At 40.7% G+C, this 21,711-nt stretch overlaps 1 protein-coding gene across 3 annotated transcripts in view; it reads right to left on the reverse strand.

Moving 5' to 3' along the window:
• LRRC8C (leucine rich repeat containing 8 VRAC subunit C) overlaps window positions 1–21,469 on the reverse strand; it is a 30,707-nt gene extending 9,238 nt beyond the window's left edge. The window contains exons 1-2 of one of the 3 annotated variants that reach the window (XM_070941215.1): window positions 21,273–21,469; window positions 19,557–19,652 (exon numbers count right to left, since the gene is read on the reverse strand). The gene's annotated coding sequence lies outside the window, so the exon portion shown is untranslated. Of the gene's footprint in view, window positions 1–18,737; window positions 18,801–19,556; window positions 19,653–21,272 lie in introns of those variants that run through there. The other 2 variants (XM_070941216.1, XM_070941217.1) reach the window with 2 other exon arrangements.
• Window positions 21,470–21,711: the final 242 nt, after the last annotated feature.

The raw sequence follows: 21,711 nt of genomic DNA on the forward strand, positions 1-21,711 counted from the left end.
CTACTCCTTACTTAACTTTTACAAATTCCAAATCGTGTTTTCACTCCACTGATCGGCCTGAAGTACCTCATTTCAGAATCAAGTGCCAGCCCAACTGGGAAGAGTTCTATTAGTCATTTTGGTTGCAAGCCAAAAGTAGAAGTAATAAATGCTACATAGATAAGGATCAACAACAGGGTAGCAAATTTGTTTGGTCGTTGTTTTCTGCCAATTCAAAAATGAGTGAATAGCAATTTAACTCAGCAATAGGAAAGCCCCAGACTCTTCTTGCCCAACAGCTATAAGGGAAGAAGGCAAATCAAGAGCATACAGGACAGTCAATTAAGTTAGAAAGGAAGGAAGGGAGTTTCTTGGAAATATGACTGATGACTTAGGAGGAGCAAAGGGAAGGGAGCCAAGAGAATAAAAGCTTGGGACCCATTCTCTCTCTTTAACCATTAAACCACAATTTGAATAAACTACAACCGTCTGTGATCAGAGTACTAAGTCTTAAATTATGTTTTTCAAACTTTGCATTCAAAATTCCAAGCCAATCAGATAAACCACATTGTAGGTTAGACCCTATGTATGGACATTCAAGAGAAAGGAATTCATATACTCAGAAAGAATTATTCATTTCTTAGTCTCCAATCCCACTCCCCAAAAGTAAATCTTAAACTCCACCCAAGAAATGCACAAATTATAGTGGTTTATGCTCATCAAGAAACAAACATAATTTCTTCTAGCTTTGCTTTCAGTCTTCCTATATTGTATCCTGAGCTGTTATTTTAAAATCTACCAGCCTAAAAAACTTTGGTACAGATAAAATTAGATTATATATAAACCGATGTTTTTTTACCCACTTGTAAATCTCATCGTGTCTTCTGACAGAATAAGCTATATAGAAAAGCAGCAGGATCTTTTATAGTACAAACGTTGCTTCTGTCCTAATTAACCTGAATCTTCATATGGTAATTTTTTCCACGATGACATTACAGTCCACTCTCCAACGGAGTAAACAGAAGCACAAACATGGTTAATGTTTGGTAATTAAAGGCCTGGAAGTAGGCTTAAGTCAGGACATAGTACTCAAATGGAGATGAGTAATGAGGAACTCCTGCACACACATATCTATCTTGATTCTAAAAGAGTTTTATCTTTGAATTCTGTTTTTCCCCCCAATTGGTCTTTGTCACATAAATAAAGAAAAGCTATGAAGTTGGTAGTACAGATGGCATTCCTTGAATAATGAAAGTATATGTTTAATTTCAAAAGACTGAGAGGGCCTATGCACCAGGATATATTGTAAGTTAATTCATTTACCTACTGCACATTGGCAACTCAGGAATCACTCCTGGATGAGGGTTTGAGATTGAAATAGGTTGAGTTGTAGTTAAAAAGTTGATCAGGAAGAACACAGAATAAGAGAAAGCGGTTGTATGAAAAACAAATTTCTAGCAATGGCACTAAATTCAAGTTAAAACCTATGCATCCTCAGTTTGCTTCATGCTAACCTGCATTATTAATAATTCCTTTATATGTATTTTCTTTTTGTGACCACAGTACTGCTATAGAATTCTTTCAGATGAGTTCAACTATCAGGCTCAGCAGTAAATCTCAGGTATCCAGGCCTTTAATCCTTAATTCGGCTTTCAGATAGACTTGGCAGAAAACTCCCAGACACAATTTAGCTAGAGTAGTCTCTTTATTACAAACAAAAGCACAACCACAATAAATGAGTAATACTGCAGTGCAAAGAAATCAGAGGCCTAGCTATCTATTCACCTATGATTCTTTTTCCCACTTTGTAAAGTGACAGGGTACTTGATGGCTTGAGAAAATGGATGAGATATTAGAGCCAATCTGAAGCCCATAAACCACTGGTTTCTGCCTCTGCAGCCTCAGCTCTTATATATAGTCATTATACTATATTATACCATTTTGGCTAGAACTGGCCGAAAAATGGATTTAAATTTCAGTGGGGTTGCCCACAGTACCACTGTATACGTGTGAGATACACTGGGATCTTGGTTGATCAAAAATTTACTAAACTATAGTTTGCTACTCTTGCCTTTACTCTGAAACTCCCATTCTCATTACATCTGATCTTGCGTGACTGTTAAAATTGTCACAATCCCCCTTTTCTCTTTCTCCTGAGATAAACAATTTTCCATCAGCTCAAAGTCCTGAAATACTGCATAAAGATTTGGAAAGGACTTAGAAGTGGGTTATTTTGCAATCACACCCAATAATTCATGCAGTTATTGTACAACTACAGGTAATCCTTGATTTACAGCAGTTCATTTACTGACTGTTCAAAATTACAATGGCACTGAAATTTTTTACACTTTTTCACACTTATGACCATCACATGATCAAAATTCAGGTGTTTGTCAACTGAGTTAGATTTTCGAAGGCTTCAGTGTCCCAGGTCACGTGATCACCTTTTGCGACCTTCTGACAAGCAAAGTCAATGGGGAAGCCAGATTTACTTAATAACTGTGTTACTACTACTACTACTACTACAACTGCAGTGATTCACTTAAAGACTTCAAGAAAGGTTGTAAAATGGGACAGAACTCACTTAACAAATATCTCACTTAGCAACATAAATTTTGGGCTCAACTGTAGTCATAAGTCGAGGAGTACCTGTTGAAGACTGTGGAAATTTTGTGCAATGGATCCCATTATGCCATTTTTTCAGGAAAATGTAAATTTTGTACAACACACACAAAAAAATCATCGCATGAGGACATAATACAAACTGTTAGCCACTTCATGAGCACTCTGTCAAATTTGTATACCCAAATAGTACACCATTTGTACATAAAGAGTTATATATGCAAGCTTCCCTAAAGGATCTGCAAAGCCATCACTTCTGGCTTAATGCCTGAATTGATTTCAGAAAATCATTTGGGGATAGCTGCTAATTCGATGAAGTGGAAATTTTTGAATCCACACCAAAGTCATGATTCCACATAATATCAGGGGGCATAATTAAACCCATAAATGGAGTACTTTGTTCTTTGGGATTTTGACTCTAGGCCGCAGGTTGAGGAGATTACATGACAAAATGTTCTTTCTTAACGAGGAAACAGAATGTGAAGGAAAAGCCGAGAGATTTTTATTGTCTACTTTTTCTGTCTACTGTGTGTGAATCATGATAGGTCTGCATAGAAGCAATCTGAAATAGTGTGGTCTGGTAATAGAAACACCACATTATTCATTGTTTTGAAGGACTGGTGGATTATTCTATGCATTTGAAAGCTAAATGGAGTCAATTACTTTAAAGAGAAATGTAACAACGCTGTTAAACTTCAACAGAGCTGAAGAAGTTTCTTGGATGCGAAGTGAAACGTTTTCAAAGAAAAAAACAGAAAGTCCAGTTGTCTTTTGAAAAAGCACCTTTGGGACAACCATGACCTGGATGACTGAGAATCTCCATAGACATTTAGCGATACACTTTGGGATGAACATTGTTAAAGCATTTATTCTTTTTAGTTTACACTACATATAAAAGATAGGTAGGACATACTCCAGCAAGAATAAAATGTCGCTGGAATTTCTGGACTTCCCATTTATATAAAAACTATACGGTAAAGTATTTGTGCCCAAACACACTTTTTATTGCCTATCCCAACTCTGCCTTCCCTAACCAAATAATCTCTAATCATTTTAGTATTACAATCAATCTTACTTTTGAACAGATAGATTAATAATCATATTGTTGGCTAACACAAAGATCATTTCCACACTAGGGATTTAGAGCATCTCCTACAATTGTTCAACTATTGTGCCAAAACAACAGCAGTGAAGCCAGGCTTTATATCATTTCAATAATGTTTGGGTGGTGCTGTGAAAACACTATAAATCACTAGTATGAAAATGAGCTACATTCTTAGAAACGTATAGAATCAGTTACTAAAAGGCACATAATAGGATTACAGCTTGAAGTAAACATCTATGTTGCTTCTTGAGATGTAAGTTTTATTTTCCACTCAGATCACCTTTGCTCCTCTCTAGATTTATTTTTAAGACAAGGAAGAACCATTTACTGTAATAAGCAAGAAAAGTGATGTTCTGTAGGAAAATGTTCATTAAATACAAATACAAATATTTCTTTGTCTCAGTACATGGTTTATTTTTCAGAAGTTGCATGTCAAATCAAATGCTCGCATTTCTTTCAGGATGCCCTACAAATGCTATATAATGCTAAGATGTCAGGCAACAATGAACCAGCCAACATAATTATTGTTACATCACAGTACTCCCCTATTTTTTATTAATACAAAACAAGCTCACTTTACTGTAATGTGCATATTAATTTATAATTCAGTGTCATCTGGAAAAGTCACTAGGAAAACAGCACTCAGAATGGCTTCCTGTATTAGTCTTAAAAATCATTTATCTTAATTATGGAATCCAGAGTTGTTTTAAAATTTATGGATTTGATCTACTATACAGTAAAACATGCGTGACAGTCAAGGATTACAATGTTTCAGGTGAATTTAAAGTGGTAGCACCAATAGCTAATGAGATGACATATAAATCAAGGATGAGCATTGTAACCTTGTAAATTGTATTATTTACTAACTCTAAATAACTACTAGTTATTTATTTGTTAACTATTTTGGCTGGAAAAAGTAAAACCATTATTTCTTGTTTGCAATTACTTACTTACTGTTTACTTCTTGTTTTCAATTGAAATTTCCTCTTGTTGTTAACTATTAATCTAACACAATTTAATTTCTGGATCTGCTTGATTTAGCAAAATGGTCATTCTTCTTTTCTCTCTTTAGAAATTCTGGCTCATTCTACAGTAGAGCCAAATAATACTATCTACTATTATGATTGAAGGAGCTCTGTGGGATGATGAATGTAAGAAACAGTGTTAGGTTTTGCAAGTACTTTCTGTTCAGAGCAGGATGACAAATGCTGGCAAGTCCATCTTGTTTTACAGATTTGTGTGTTTTTTGCCAACTTGTCATATATTTGATGAGCAACCCATTTTTTGTTTATCATAACTAGAACATTCCACAGTTTAAAAACATCAACATTAAATGACATATCTATAAATGCTTAAAATACAAAAAACTGTTGTTGGAAAAACTGGAAAGCTTTAAAAAAATTGTTTAAAGATCAGCTTAATACCTCAAATTATTCACTTTTAAGCCAACAGGCCAAATTTCCCCTCCCAGAACACCAAAAAGAAACATCTCTAATCTCAGTAGCATCTGAATATCGCAAAGGCTCATGGCACATCACATTTGGCCCGCAGAGCAAAGCATTCCCCAAGGATTCTAGAATATTCCAGTGACATCACATGTTATTTTCACATCAAGTGTTTGAACAATTTTTCAACCAGACCACATCATCAGAGCAATTTGCTAATTTGGGTATTTCCTTTTAAACATGAAGTATTACCTTAAACAATACAAACATCAGAGAAACCTTGCACATAAAAAATTAGTATGAAAGCCAGAAACATTTAAGTACTTGACAATATTTGTTTCATTCTCTGCATTAGCCAATGGCATATTCAGGATGCCATAAGTTACAAAGAATCATTTTAGATTATCAAGACTCATGGAGAAACATATTAAAAAGAAAACAGAACTAGACTAGAATTAAGGATTCCCAAATTCAAATTTGCATTTAAAATCAGACAGGGCATCATCACCTCTCACAATAATCTACCTCTCATTCAAAGCTATTATGAAGATTACTAGGAGGCAATAGGTGTAACATACCATGCATATATTTATTGCCCATCTGCAATTTCATATAGGTAATTCTAGGTAGCCCAGAGATTAAAAAAAATATTTTAATACAAATGAAAATAAACCTAATAGGAAAATGAAAGAGAAAGACAGAAAGAAAAAGTATAGGAGAAAGGGGGAAAAAGTATTGATTTCCAACTTTTTTCAGCTCAGTAGAATACAAAGTAAAATTATAGCCTCTACTTTTTACTTTTGCATATTTAGTAAATATTAGCCATTTCCATGGCAACAAAGTAATCTAAACAGCAAATCCCAAAATCAAGATTTCATTTTTTTTCTGTCTCGAGTTCACATATTACCTAGCTACCAATCACATTGTCACTGCCAAAAGATAAAAACTAGGTCCAAAGTGTGACACTTCCCCTAAGTCATTTGTTAGGCCACAGGTAACTTTGGGTCAGTTGCATGCTAGCCATGAATTCCTCTGTGGAGGAGACACTACTCTGTGTCCTGCATCCAGGGTCACTAAATAAAGCCAGGTCACTAATAAAATTTCTATCGACCAAGAGTAATATACAGATTTCTCCAACTGAAGTCCTTAAAATTATATCATAATGCCTGCTCATGATAACAAATACCCAAATTTTACCCAAGCTTCTTTGAGTGAGGGGGTCCTGCCGGCCGCTTTGAAAGAAGCGGTTGTGAGGCCCCTCCTCAAGAAGTCCTCTCTGGATCCGGCTGTTTTGGCTAACTATCGTCCAGTCTCCAACCTTCGCTTCGTTGCGAAGGTTGTTGAGAGTGTGGTAGCGCAACAGCTTCCCCGGTACCTGGATGAAACTGTCTATCTAGACCCGCTCCAGTCCGGCTTCCGGCCTGGGCACAGCACGGAAACGGCATTGGTCGCGTTGGTGGATGATCTCTGGAGGGCTCGGGATAGGGGTTGCTCCTCTATCCTGGTCCTGTTAGACCTCTCAGCGGCTTTTGATACCATCGACCATGGTATCATGTTGCACCGGTTGGCGGGGTTGGGGGTGGGGGGCACCGTTCTGCGGTGGTTCTCCTCCTACCTCTCTGACCGGTCGCAATCTGTGTTGACGGGGGGGGCAGCGGTCGACCCCGAGGCACCTTGCTTGTGGGGTGCCACAAGGGTCGGTCCTCTCGCCTCTTCTGTTCAACATTTATGTAAAGCGGCTGGGTGAGATCATCCGTGGCTTCGGGGTGGAGTTCCATCAGTACGCTGATGACACCCAGCTGTACATCTCCGCCCCAGGCCACCCCAACGATGCCCTTGAAGTGATGTCCCAGTGCCTGGAGGCCGTGCGGGCCTGGATGGGGAGAAACAGGCTCCGACTCAACCCCTCCAAGACCGAGTGGCTGTGGCTTCCAGCGTCCCGATATAGCCAGCTGACGCCATCGCTGGCTATTGGGGGCGAATCACTCGCCCCCACAGAGAGGGCTCGCAACTTGGGCGTCCTTCTGGATGCACGGCTGTCTCTAGAACAGTGGCTCTCAACCTTCCTAATGCTGCGACCCTTTAATACAGTTCCTCATGTTGTGGTGACCCCCAACAATAAAATTATTCCTAAAACCATTGAAAATATGTGTTTTCCGATGGTCTTAGGCGACCCCTGTGAAAGGGTCATTCGACCCCCAAAGGGGTCCCGACCCACAGGTTGAGAACCACTGCTCTAGAAGATCATTTGACGGCCGTGGCCAGGGGGGCTTTTTATCAGGTTCGCCTGATACGCCAGTTGCGCCCCTTTCTAGATCGGGACTCTCTACGCACAGTCACTCAGGCACTAGTCACTTCCCGCTTGGACTACTGCAACGCTCTCTACATGGGGCTCCCCCTGGGGTGCACCCGGAGGCTCCAGCTGGTCCAGAATGCGGCCGCGCGGGGGATTATGGGGGCGACGAGGCGCTCCCATGTGACACCTCTCCTGCGCGAGCTGCACTGGCTCCCGGTGGTCTTCCGGGTGCGCTTCAAGGTGTTGGTGACCACCTTTAAGGCGCTCCATGGCTTAGGGCCGGGGACCGCCTTCTGCCACCAATAGCCTCCCACCGGCCAGTACGCTCGCACAGAGTGGGCCTCCTCAGGGTGCCTTCCGCCAGACAATGTCGGCTGGCGACCCCCAGGGGGAGAGCCTTCTCTGTGACGGCGCCCACCCTCTGGAACAACCTTCCCCCAGAGTTACTTATAATAACAGACCTCCGGATTTTTCGTCGGGCCCTGAAAACCTATTTATTTCAACTAGCTGGGCTGGCTTGAGCTAAATTTTAAATTGATTTTAAATTGGGTTGTTTTAATTTACGGCCAAAATATTTAATTATTTTAATACTGTTTTTTAAATTTTGTATGTTCTGTTTTTACTTAGGCTGTGCACCGCCCTGAGTCCTATTTGGAGAAGGGTGGTATAGAAATTTAATTAATAAATAATAATAATAATAAATAAATAAATTAGTTGTAAGCAATGAACTGAATTGGAAATTAAACAAATTATACATCTAGCTGATTTGTCCAGACACTATCCTCTAAAGATGCAATTTAACTGGCATATTTCAAAATCAAAAGGTCTTCTTATCAAGACCTTTCCTTGTAAGAAATGTTAATTTAAGATCACAGGAAGCTAAGGAGGGGTACGATTGATTTCCTGAAATATGGGTTTTTATATAAAGGATACATTCTACCTTATGTCTTCCCTTTTACAAATTGCCTGTAGCATTTTTCAGCAGTCCTTTACACACATGGATTAATAAATATTTCTTCAGGCATCCAATGCATTTTAGGCATTTATTTTCTTTAAAAGAAATTTAGACTCCAGAGTGTGATCCTATTTGTGCTCAGAAGTAAGTCCAACTCAGTTAGAATGAACTCATGCATAAAAAATGCATAAAGCTGTAGCAAGAGTGAGCATCATGTTTGTTATTATTTCAGCTTTACAATAACAAATCTAGAAAGCAACTGAGCTGAAAGATCGTAATAAGCTCAAAGTTGTTTGGTAAATTCCATAGTTAAGTAGGAATTGAACCTTGGTCTCCTCATTTAATATCTTAACTTCTACACCCAATTTGCTGCTCTTCAAATAAGTTTAAATTACAATGTCTGCAATTATTTACAAGCACTGAAAATTCTAGGACTGTAGTTGCAACAAAACTGCAGATAGCAGGCTGGGACAAGAAACAATGGATGGAAATTAATCAAGGAGAGAAGCAACCTGGAATTAAGGAGAAACTTCCTAACAGTGACAACAATTAACCAGTTGAACAGCTTGACTTCAGGAGTTGGGGGAGGCTTCATCTCTGGAGGGTTTTTAAGAAAAGACCGGATAGTCATTTGTCTGAAATGGTATAGGGCAGTGATGGCTAACCTTTTTGCCATCGCGTGCCAAAAGCGGGGTGAGCGTGGGGGGGGGTCACACACACGTGCCCACATTCATAAGTCTATTTGCCCTGCCCCATGCTCCCCCTTCTTTTGGCACGCGATGGCACAGTGGGCCCAGTAGGCCCATTTTTCACTCTCCCCAGGCTCCAGAGCCTTTCTAGGAGCCTGGGGAGGGCAAAAACAGCCTTCCCCACTCCCCTAGAGGCACTTCGGAGGCCGTAAACAGTGTGTTTCCTGACTTCTGGTGGGCCCAGAAGGCTGAAAATCAACTGCCGGAGCTGAGCTCACATGCCCACCAATATGGCTCCACGTGCCACCTGTGGCACCCATGCCATAGGTTCACCATCACGGGTATAGGGTCTCCTGCTTGAGCAGGGGGTTGGACTAGAAGACCTCCAAGGTCCCTTCCAGCTCTATTCTGATTGATTGGGCGGACACTTCTAAATAGAAAAACTCAATCATAGGGCTTCTAATTTAGCATTTCTAAGGCACCTTTCTCCAAATGTATTAAGAGGACAACTTTCCCAGTGAGCATGACATATTGTGGAGTAGGCTGTCCAAAAAAGCCATCCAATATAGCAACCGTGCATAGAACTGCTATTTTTTTTTCACAAACACACCATCCTTTAATAAAAGCAATTGCTACAATTTTCTCATTCATCTCTTGCCTCCAACTGACACGAGTGTCTGTCCTGTTTCATTTGTGGATCTGCATCGGAAATCATTTCTGATTCCTCATGTTTTAACTCTGCAGTACTCTACCTTCTAAGAGTTAAGATAGAGAAACTGAATGAAAGGAGAGATCAAACATCTGTTGATTGGATTTTGACATATCTTGTTCTTTAAAACTTGTTATTGTGGTTGTAAACAACGGTTTATGGCTTACCATATTATTTGAATCCAGACAATTGTAGTCAAACCATGGTAAATATAGTCCCAGTTTAGTGTGATGCACAAAGCCCATGTAATATATTATTTGAAATACAAAGCTCTAAAATATTATGAAGTATGGAGAAACAAACAATATTGTTATGAATTTAGTGCTAAGTACCTTCAACCTATTATTTTTCTACAATTCAGTATGCAACATCTCATAAAGCTGTAGATAATCAAAACACATACTGGGAATATTTCAAACCATATATTCTTTTTAATATATGTATTGTTTACAATAGGTTAATAGGCTGTTTTTGTTTTAATATTTTAAACATTAAAACAGAGAGAAAACAAATGCAGGGATAGATCAGAATTTGTTTAAAATACACAACAAATTAAGAAGACTGAAGTTTAGCATACTGCTATAATTTAAAGTAGTTTTCTAGCAAGTTGATAGAAAAAGTTAATGGAGATAAACATCATCTTGTTCTGGACACTTTGCCAAGACCAACTATGTCACAGCTATCAGAAAAAGATGAATCCCCATCTACTAAGCAGAATAACCTATTGTGAGTATCAGTGCTATTGGTTAGCAAAACACCCTTATTGATTGCATTCCTAAAATGCATGTCCCTGAATATGGATCTTAATACAGTAGCTTATATTTGATATGGTGGGATTTATTTCCCAGCCCATATAGATAGGAGCGTATTTTTTTAAATTGTTTTAAAAGAAACAGAAAATGAAAACAAAGCAGAAAGATAGCTATAATGCAAATATTAAAACTACACATAGTTTATGTAATCTGTTATGAATTAGGTTTTTGTTGTGAAGAAGTCACAGGGGGGGATGGGTGGTGAGGGGGGGTTAGGGAGGAGGGGGGAGGAAAAAAAGGGGGTAAAATTTGTATTTGAAAACTTTTTCAATAAAAAAAAAACTACACATAAAAGGTACTTAAAAATGAAAAAAGAAGCAAAGAATATATATTTATAGCAATTGAGTGTTAATAATAATATACTTATTCAATGTAAATATTATCCAAGTACATAGATGTTAATTTCCAATACATTTATAAAACTATCTTTCTTTTTTTAGCCTACCGTACTTTGTATAAATGAGTTCCAAATTTCATTATACTTGTCCATACAAAATCTGTATCTATAGCCAATTCGCTCATAGATTGTAATCGTAATCAGGCCTTCAATCCATTCAGTGACTGGAGTTATAAATAGGCAGGGGTGAAATTCAGCAGGTTCTGACAGGTTCTGGAGAACCGGTAGAGGAAATTTTTAGTATTTCAGAGAACCGGCAAATACCACCTCTGGCTGGCCCCAGAGTGAGATGGGAATGGAGATTTTGCAATATCCTTCTCCTGGAGTGGGATGGGAATGGAGATTTTGCAGTATCCTTCTCCTGCCACGCCCACCAAGCCATGCCAGTCACACCCACAGAAACCGTAGTAAAAAAAATTGAATCCTACCACTGTAAATAGGGTTGTATTGTTACAAGATTATAAACTTTTTCTCATCATGAAAGAGTGCATCACTTCAAGAATTTGAAGCTCTAACGCAGAGAAGGTTCCCTCTGTCCTGAGAGAATACCTCACTGAACTGGGGATGGAGGCCATGTTTGATAGTTACTCATTGGTTTTCTCTATTAAATATCTTTTGTAACTTCTGCTTTCAACTTAAACATGCTTTCATTCCAAGCATCTCATATAACCTAATTCAACAAACAGGAACAGAATGTGGCATACAGTCAAGACTGCTCTAACTAGACAGAGGATGAAAACAATATCAATTTAAGCTATTCTTTTCAAAGAAGATCATCAAAATTAAGTACTTATGCTCAATGTAAACAGTCTTAAATATTTGTGGAAAAATAGAATTGAAATAGTAAGGTACAAAGGTAGTTAATGCTAGATACTGTCTCTGGTAACATATTTAACCATGGAAAATATTCCAAGCAACATTGACTCATAATTTAATAAAATGTATGCATATGTATGCACATATTACACAGATACATACGCCAAACCTAATTTACTTAAATACTTTTGAGTTCAGTCCTATTTTATTAATTCTATTTACATATTTCAAAACATCATGTTACTGGAGATACTTGACTAAGGGACAGAAATGGAACCTCACTCTGGAAATCCGTCATGTGTATTTTACTCAGAAGCAACTCACACTGTTCTTTGTATTCCCAGATATATGTACAGATAGTCCTCAACTTACAACCACATTTATACCCAAAATTTCTGTTGCTAGGTGAGGGATTTGTTGAGTTTTACCCCATCTTATGACCTTTCTTGCCACAGTTGTTAAGTGAATCACTGCACTTGTTAAATTGATAAAGAGTTGTTAAATAAATCTGGCTTTCCCATTGACTTTGCTTGTCAGATTGGAAAAGGTGATCACATGACCCTGGGACACTGTAACTGTCATAAATATGAGTGGGTTGCTAAGCATCTGAATTCTGATCACAGGACCATGGGGATGCTGCAACGGTCGTTAAGTGTGAAAAATGGTCATAAGTAACTTTTTCAGTGCTGTTGTAACTTCGAATGGTCACTAAACAAACTGTTGTAAATCGAGCACTACCTCGGCTTACAACAGAATTATACTTCTACTCCTCCGGCTTTTTTGTGGAAAGTATTCCAAGTAAAACGTTTTTTGATCAAGAATAAGCAGCCAGTCAAAATGTAAGGCTTAATCCTCCCACCCCATAACACACAGAGAAGATTGTCATCCCCGCATCCTAATATTGGAACAGAACTGTTTCCCGTAACAATTTATCTTTATCATGTACTATTTTGTCTAAAATTAAACTGCTGAAATACTTGACTTAAAAGGATTCACTTTTGTCATTATATGCAGACTTACCACACTAACAAACTCACAAAAGAAATGGCAATCAATGCCCTTCCAGAATATTAAATTACCAGAAGTCATAACCAAAAGCTAAAGATAAGCTACGGAAAGAAGCCTTTTGATGTATCATCATGCACACTTCCAGTGAAGAGAAAATTTGATTCCCTGTCTGTTCAGCAAAAACCCAAAATAGTTACTCATACTTGTGGTTCAAGTGGAATACTTTGAACTACAGGCAGTCCTTGACTTGCGTCTGGTTGCTTAGGTCCAATGGACCCCCAAAAGGTACTCACAACCTATATTTGAAGTTTGATGATGGCGATCCCCCCATGCAGTCACATGATTGCATTTTGGGCACTCAGGAACCAGCCTGCATTTATAAACATTGCAGCATCCCATGGTCGCATGACCACGATTTATGATTATTACTTCTTCTTTTTTTTTGCCAGTAACTAGTTTTACTTCTGGTTTCCAGCAAGAAACACCACTGCAGACAATGGATTCACTTAACAACCATGGTGTTTGCTTTACAACTGCCACAAAAAATGTCATAAAATCAGGTCAGTCAGAGTGCCTTGTCTTACAACTGTCATGACATATGATGAAACTTCTGGACTCCACTGCAGTTTTAAGTCAATGACTATCTGCATTCTGCACAGGCTGATTCAAATGGTCCAAAGTATCTCCATGCACAGTTCCAACCTAGCTGGCAGAATATAATGAATGACAGAAGTTATGTACAACTATCTTATTCTTCCAACGACATAATGTATATCCTGGGAAGTAAAAATGTGCCAGGACCTCACACAGATCCTTTATTCTTACTCCCTCTCTTGCTTGAGCAATGCAAGTCAGCCAAAACAATTATGGCTTGCTTCCAAACCAGAATTGGAAATATTTTTGAAGTGGATCTTAATTTCTGTCCTGAACCAAACTACTAGGTAGATGCACATATATCACCAGGTTCTCAGTCTCTTAGAATAGGGATCCCCAATCCCCCGGGCTATGGACCAGTACCAGTCCATGGCTTGTTAGGAACTGATCTGTGAAAGCAGTGAAGCTTTATCTACACACGTGTAGGATCTAGATTGCACGTGAAATCATTTTCCTCCTCCTCCTCCCCCCACCCCCCGTCTTTGAGGAAGACAATTTTTCTTCCAAAATCAGTCTCTGGCACCAGAAAGGTTGGAGGCCACTGTCTTAGATAGCCTCAATGGGGAGAAAATATACAAATTTGTCTCTACATTTATGAGATGGGGGTGAAACTATCATCTTTATAGCTTTGGATATCACTGTTGGTAAAACCTCATTACCTTTCACAGTTTCTTTAAAAAAATTATCCTGGTAATAAACATATAGATAGCCACAGTTACGGACTCTAATTGGAACTGTTGTGCGATTGTAGAGGGAAAGTCTTGTGATTTTCAACTACAATGTCACACTCAACTACAATGTCAGTTCTGCTGTAGTTATTAAAGCGAATCATCCATGGACATTAAGTACAATGTCATGTGACTGCAACTTGTGACTTCTTGCTGTATTCCCTGTGGTTTTTGCTTTTTTGGAAGCCAGCTGTGAAGGCCTCAAATGGCGATCAGGTGAGTATAGGATGCTGTGACCAATGTAAAATGGGTCTTTACAAACTTCTCTTGTAGGATGTAAGGGTTATGCAAAATTCAGCTAATGAGACATTCCCTCCAAATTTGGATCTCACTAAAATTCAACAAATATTTATTCATGGAGCTATCAGCAAAAGCTACACTGGAATCACACTTTCACACCAGTTCCCCCCCCCCCGGCATAAATAGGAATAACCTGCAGAAATTCATAGATGTCAGGCTTTTATCCAATCCACGGTAATACATTTTTCGTCTAAGAATTAAAAATGACACCTTGAAATTTTAACAGAAAGGCAAATGATGAAACATGGAGAGAATAATAAGGACTACAGTCTACAAAGTTTAAGAATCTACTCAGTAGTGGGTTTCAATTTAGTTTCAATTTAGTTCAATTTAGTTTGCTACTGGTTTGCTCTTGGGCACGCGTGTGCACAATGCTTCCTCAGAGACGTCCAGGCAGCTGGGCGGAGCCTCCCACCGCTGCCACTACCCGTTCGCCCGATCTGGGGCGAATTGGTAGCAATCCACCACTAGATCTACTTCTTTTTATAGGTGTGTTTAAACCCTGGATTTCTTTCTTGCAACTTTGTTGAAAAGACACATAGCTACTCTTGGGAATAGGTGGGGGGCTTTTCTGTTTTGACCATCCCCAAATTATTTATAAAGCAGACATCCCTGTTCCAAGACATCCTATTTCCTGCTTTGCCAACTTCCTCCTTAACAATAAGATATTCTTTTTGTGTTTCTGTGAAGATCAAAAGGGGTGACAATGAAAACATGTTGTAAAACAGACACAAAACCTTGCCAAACCCCACAGAGCAGAGCAAGACTAAGAATACAAGGATACACAGAATTTTGCACAGCTAGTCCTCAATTTACAACCGTTTGAAGTCACTGAGCAATTGGTTGTAACTTGAAGATTAACTGTACAAAAGGTACTTATGACCTGATTCCAAAGTTCCAACATAACACATGACCACAATTTGGGTGCTTGGCAAGCAGCCTGCATTTACAGCCATTTGCAGCATCCCACATTCACTTAATGACCATTTCCCAAAAAAAACCCCAACAACATTGTAAAATTGGGTTGGTTATATAATGATTCACTTTACAACCATCACAATTTATAACCATAATTGGCAGGGACCATAACTGTCATGAGTCAAGATACTATCTGTAAAATATCTTGGGGCAAATACAGAATCTTGAAAACTGTTAATAACTATTTCTCAGCCTCATGTATACTGAATTACTGTATTTTTTAGTCCATAAGACACACTTTCCCCTCACCAAAAGTGGGTGGAGATGTCTGTGCATCATATAGAGCGAATGTTGCGAAGTCCCGCCCACCTGCCAGCCCCCACCCGCGGGCCGTTTTCAGCCTCCGCACATCCCATTTTTGGCGTCCGCGCATCCTGTTTTCGGCTTGTTCCAGGCGGCAGGTACTGCCGCCACCACTGCTGTTCACTGCTGGCGGTGATTCCTGCTCCCTGGAATGGGCTGAAAACAGGATGCGCAGAGGCCAAAACGGAGCGCACGGAGGCTGAATACAGGACACGTGGGGGCTGAAAACAGGACGCACGGAGGCAGCGATAGGCGGCAGCGATCCCCGCACCTTGGAACAGCTGATCGGCAGAACTCCTGGAGGCCAATCCAATCACCAATCAGCTGCTTGTGCTAAATCAGGCTGCGAAGCTGTCCAGCCTATTTGCTGCAAGGACGCTAGCCAGATGAAGACTGATGGATGCTGGGAGGCAGAGGCAGGTTTTTTTTTCTTGTTTTCCTCCCCAAAAGCTAGGTGCATCTTATGGTCTGGAGCATCTTATAGTGCAAAAAATACAGTAACTGCAATAAAGACTTTTTGAATCTTTTCAGCAACATCTTCACAGATTTCTCTTCACCTAGGGTGAGTTGTAGTTTGAGAGAAGCTGTCAACTGAAACCTGGGTGGCTATGCCTTCCTTTCCTCTCTCAGGTTCCCCCCAATCTCTCCTACACCTGTAAGAAAGAACCCCATCTCAGAACAGTGTACTATGCAACTGATTCAGCTGCTGGCATTTCTGCCTGAAGTTGAAAAAGCTCTATCTGAAACCAAGGACTTCAGGGGAAATTAACACTAACTGAAATGTGAGCCAGTTTGGTCTAGTGGTTAAGGCACCAGGCTGAAAACCAAAAGACTGAATTCTTCTCGTCCTGCCTTAGGCATGAAAGCCGGCTGGGTGATTTTGGGCCAATCATTCTCTCACAGCCCAACCCACCTCACGTCATAGTTGTGGGGAAGTTAGAAGGGGGAAAGAGTGTTCACTGCCTTGAGTTACTTATTAAAATAATAATAAAGGCAGTATAAAAATAAATAAAAGTTAGTTTTCATATAAGACAATTACTTTGCTCCACCTTGAGTAGAAAAATAATTGTACACAAGCTACAATAAACTGAACGGAAAAGCAGGAAGAAACATCAGTGTGTTCTGACTGATTAAAAACAACAGAAAAAAAAAAAGGAAATGATTCACAAACCACAGGTGCTTAAAAGAGCTATGTTTCCAATCCTAAATAGGCCCACAAACTAGTTTTTAAAACCAAATTTAGCTTCATCTTCCAGCTCTGGATGTGTCAATACAAATGAATCTGTCTATTGTTTATTGTAAAAGACTGATAGTAAATAAGATGAATGACCAATGTTAGTCTATAAAGAGAATACTGCAAGTTTACCAGGAGCTGAAGCATGCCAGCCTAATCAATGTCACCGAATGTCAGCTTCTTTCTCTAAGCTTCCTTATGTTGCATGAGACACTCTGATGCATGTGTTAATATAGGAGAAGGAATGGCAGAATCTGGTGGCAGGGTGAAAAGAGGAATCATCCTAGAATCCCTATGTAGCCACAAGCAAACTAAGTGCAACCCCCTCGAGTGCCGATAACTCTTATCTAACTCTAACCAGGTGCCAATTGTTAAGTAAGATTTCAGTCCAAAGGCTTTTAGCAATAAATCAGCTTCTTTGGACCTTCTCTTGTGAACCTGGTCTTTCGCATCTAACACTTACTTAATTGCAAACGGATGCTGCCACTAAGGAAGTATGAAATCAAACCAAGTCCTTGATGCCCAATAAAATAGCAATAAGAAAACTAAATAAGAGTTCTGTGATATACACTGCAATGAGACCAAACATCTCTCTTGGTGCCTACTAAGTTTCTGCTCCTGTGCTGAGAAAAAAAATGAGACTTTTTAAAAAACAAAAAAGTTTTTAATAGTTTTTCATAGGGCTCAGAAGCAACATAGGAAATCATTGTGATAGGTAGATACAGTCCACTGCTATATTTAGAAGCTTGCCCAGAAAAGAAAGGAAGAGGGAAGAGGAGAGGAGAGAAAGAAGATTAAAAGGGAGCTGTGAGTTTGTTGGAAAGACAGATAGGATCGTTAAAGTGTGTCCTGTGCTAACAAATAAAAAAGAAGTTTTAATGGTGGCAATATAGGAAAATAAGAAGAAAACCCAGTATAGGAAGATGAGAAGAATAGCCACCCAACATCAAAAGCCAGAGTTCCCATCTAACTCTAACTTCCCATCTAATGCAGGCAAATCTAACACCAAGGCATCAGACCTGGGTGGAGTCTTGTACTAGTTCACAGAACAGTTACAGAATCAAAAGGAGCAGACAATCAGGAAGTCAAGTCCAAGGCTGGAAAATTATTTACCTACAGAAGTCTGACTCTCAAAAAAGCCCTCTTTTATAGCATGTGTCCATTTCTCTGTGTCATGCCTCTTTCTTCATTAAACCAATGAGATTTCTTGGCTCACTGAACAACTACACTCTCTCCTCATTTAGTGTCCACTATCTGTTCTAACAATTTGGTCATTAAGCAAAATGGTCACTATATGAGCATGTCTGACGTGTCTGAGAGAGAGAGAGAGAGATGCTGCAAAGATCACTGGTTGCTGCTGTCTGATTCATACAAAGTTATCTCATAGTTTCCTGTGCCTGAACCTGTTTTTGTCCCCTCGCAGGGCAGAGTCGACTGCTTAGACAAGCTATCTCTTCCTGAGCTGCTTTTCTCCCTAAAAAGTGTTAATTGCAAGCTAACCAACTCAGGTCCCTGACCTTAATTAGTTGAGTAGAACCCTCTCCTGGGTGGTGCTGTGGCCTGAATCGGTTTTATACTGAAGACTTTTGTTGTCATGCCCACAAAATTTGGCCATAAATGAATGCATTGGTCATAATGGATTTTTTCCCCCTTATTACCATCATATTTGTGAATAGTTGCTGCTAAATGAGGAGTGGCTGCACTCACCTGACCTTTCTACATGTGTGAGAATCTTTTTGGGTTCAGAGTCTACTTCAGGTGACTCAGTAGACTGCTGTGCTTCTGCAAGAGGAGAGGCTGGTTACTTGACTGTTCCAGAATTACAGGCTCATCCTTCAAAAGGCTCTTTTTCCTGAACTTCATCTGGGAGTCTACTGGCTCTTGAGCTGCAAGGTGAAAATCCAGCAGTCCCACTTCCTCCAATTTTGAATCTTACAATCAGGTAGGTCCATACAGAATAAGGGAAAAACTAACAATTGTGATGGCTGTGTTCATCCAGGGAGTCATTTGGTGGTCCAGTTTTTTCTCTGTAACAATTTGAAAAAAAATCCAAATGTCCTCACTATCCTGCCCCCCAAAACAGATAAAATACCCATAAAACGCTGCCCTATTAGCCTTTTCTATTGCGTTCCAGTGAGTTATAAAAATTGAAACCTGCCAATAAGCCTATCAAAAACATATGTCCTAAATTGAAAATTCAAAATCTTTTGTTTTACAACATGAAGTAAGCTTGCCTTCCAAAAGGAATAAAACATTAGCGTGCATATGGGAGCTTTTACAGTATGCTCAGTTTTCTTAATGGATTTACAAACGATAAAGAAAAGCTGGCAGCCAACACCCATCTCATATCAACAAGAATAAAAACAAAACTCCATTACATAGGTCAAGAAACTATTTTTTAAGTGAAAGGAAAACAATCAGACTTGGTTACCTCAAGGCTTTTCATTCACTCAGTCACATCCATCTATTCATTAGGGTAGTATTTCTCACAAATTAGGAAACCGCATAAATAAAGTGATGGCTTACCTCTTAGATACGGTTATCTTAGTTTGTAAACAACAGTTAAAAGACTGCAATGGAGTGTTGGAATGAAATGTTCCAAAAGCACAATCCTTTGCATGCCTATTCAAAATAGATAATTAATGAGTTTTATTACCAGATTAACTGTAAGGTTATAATTTTAAATGAAGAAGGCAGGACAGTTGCACAGTAAATTTTCCACCACTCCTGAAGTCCCGCTTTATCTTAATTTCCACTACATCCTTGGGAAAAGCAAGAAGCATAAGGCCTTTGCGATGATACTGGACTTCAGTTCCCATAAACCCCAAACATTAGCTGAGGATGAGGAAAAATAGAATCCAAAAGTTTTCCATTGGCTAGTTAATATTTCCTATTTCTGTCTCGCTACAGTCGCTGGAAATGTGAGAGCTATTTAACATTGCTCTAATAATTCCATTTTCCCCCTTTTCCCAGTCCCAGGAATGACAATAACTATTCAATATGAGTTGGCAGCACTATTCTATTTTCATCTTTAACAAATATATATATACACACACACACACACACACACACATATATATACATATACACACACACACAGATAGATAGATAGATAGATAGATAGATAGATAGATAGATAGATAGATAGATAGTGGATTATATCAAGAGGAGTGCTTTACATAACTCATTGTTCTCTTAGATCCTGTGTAACCCATCCGACATTGGAGTACCTCTCCCACAGCCGCCCAGAGGTATACAGTAAGGAAGCGAGATTACGAAGGCGTCATATTGAGCCGAGTACAAATCAGCCCGCCCGAAACTAAAGCTACGCATTGCAACTTTTCCACTCCTTCCTATCCCCTTCTAGCGCGGTTGCCGGCCCTGAAACTGCAACTTTTTCGGCTTCCACTTCTGCCTCCGTCGCTCCTGCCGGCAAAGACGCGTCGTCGGCAGCGGCGGGAAACGTCCTGCGCCGTCCCCAGCCTCAGCAAAAGAGGTGGCCGCCACCCTCGTCCTTTCTCTCCCCCCCCCCCCCCCAGCCGCCGTTTCCTTCCCTCGCTGAAAGCGGAGTCTAGGGGAAAAAAAGTTAACTACGACGAGGGACCGGTCGTTGTTGAAAAGTTTTCCTCCAGGGAGCCACGGAGTCCGCCCAAACGGAGCAACAACGCGCAAGCGGAGAGATGCATTTCTCCTGGGAGAAATAACGGGCCGCTCGTTTTGTGGCACGTCAGGCGTGGGGGAGACGAGAGGGACGGCTCGAGGCGATAAAGGGGGGACGGCTTCCCGGCTCCCAAGAACAGCCAAGGCTGAGGGGGGCGAGGTTGGGCAAAGGCCAAAGAGGAGCCAGGTTTCCTCCGGCTGCACGCCCCCCCCCCCCCACACCGCCGCCGCCTTGAGGGAGAGGAAACGCCAACAGCCCAAAAGCCAAAGAAGAAAAATAAATGTCCTTTACTCGTTGAAGAAAAAAAAAGGGGGGGGGAACCTCAGGATGGCATGCATAAAAAAGCCCGAACCCCCCGGTGTTGAGATGTTTTCCCAGCGCGAGACACTGATTAGTAACTCCACCCCCGCCCCAATTTATTTTCGAGGAGAGCCTCCTCTCCCGCCCCACCAAGGTCTCGCATGGAGAAGCCATCCGGAGTTGCCGCGTTCCGGCTCCTGAGCCGCCAAAAGGGGCCGCCAAGTGGCTGCGGACAAGGGGCGCTCCATCTCCCACCCACCCTCCACGATGGGTGGACTCACCTCGCTGGAAAGAGCGCCCCGCGAGCGCTGGAGGGGGGAGAGGAGAGAGAGAGAGAGAGAGAGACAATTCACGGGCAGCGGCTGTGCTGGAAGCCGAGGCGGGCTCTGGCGCCCTCCATAGCAGCCCAATGCGGCGTCCGGCTGATGCTCCGCGGCGAGCTCTGTGCGGAGAGCGGTAACTCGAGGCCGCGGTCCCCGGTCCCTCCTTTCTCTCCTCCTCCCGCCTTCTCTGCCGGCCGCCACCTCCGGGCCACTCCCTGCTTCGACGCTGAGGCGCACGTGGCTTCTTGGAGGCTGCTACTGCGCAGGGAGGGTGGCGGGAGGTTTCCGCCCTTTGCCCTGGCCGGACGTGGAGCGGTGGAGGGCAGATGCGGCGCCCCGATTTCGTTGCAACATGGGGAGGCTGTGGTTTTCGGGAATGCCCGCTCACTGCGCAGTT

This window comes from Pituophis catenifer, unplaced genomic scaffold (genome assembly GCF_029215685.1).
Source record: "Pituophis catenifer annectens isolate HBS135680 unplaced genomic scaffold, rPitCat1.0.hap2 SCAF_3, whole genome shotgun sequence".
Classification (NCBI taxonomy): domain Eukaryota; kingdom Metazoa; phylum Chordata; class Lepidosauria; order Squamata; family Colubridae; genus Pituophis; species Pituophis catenifer.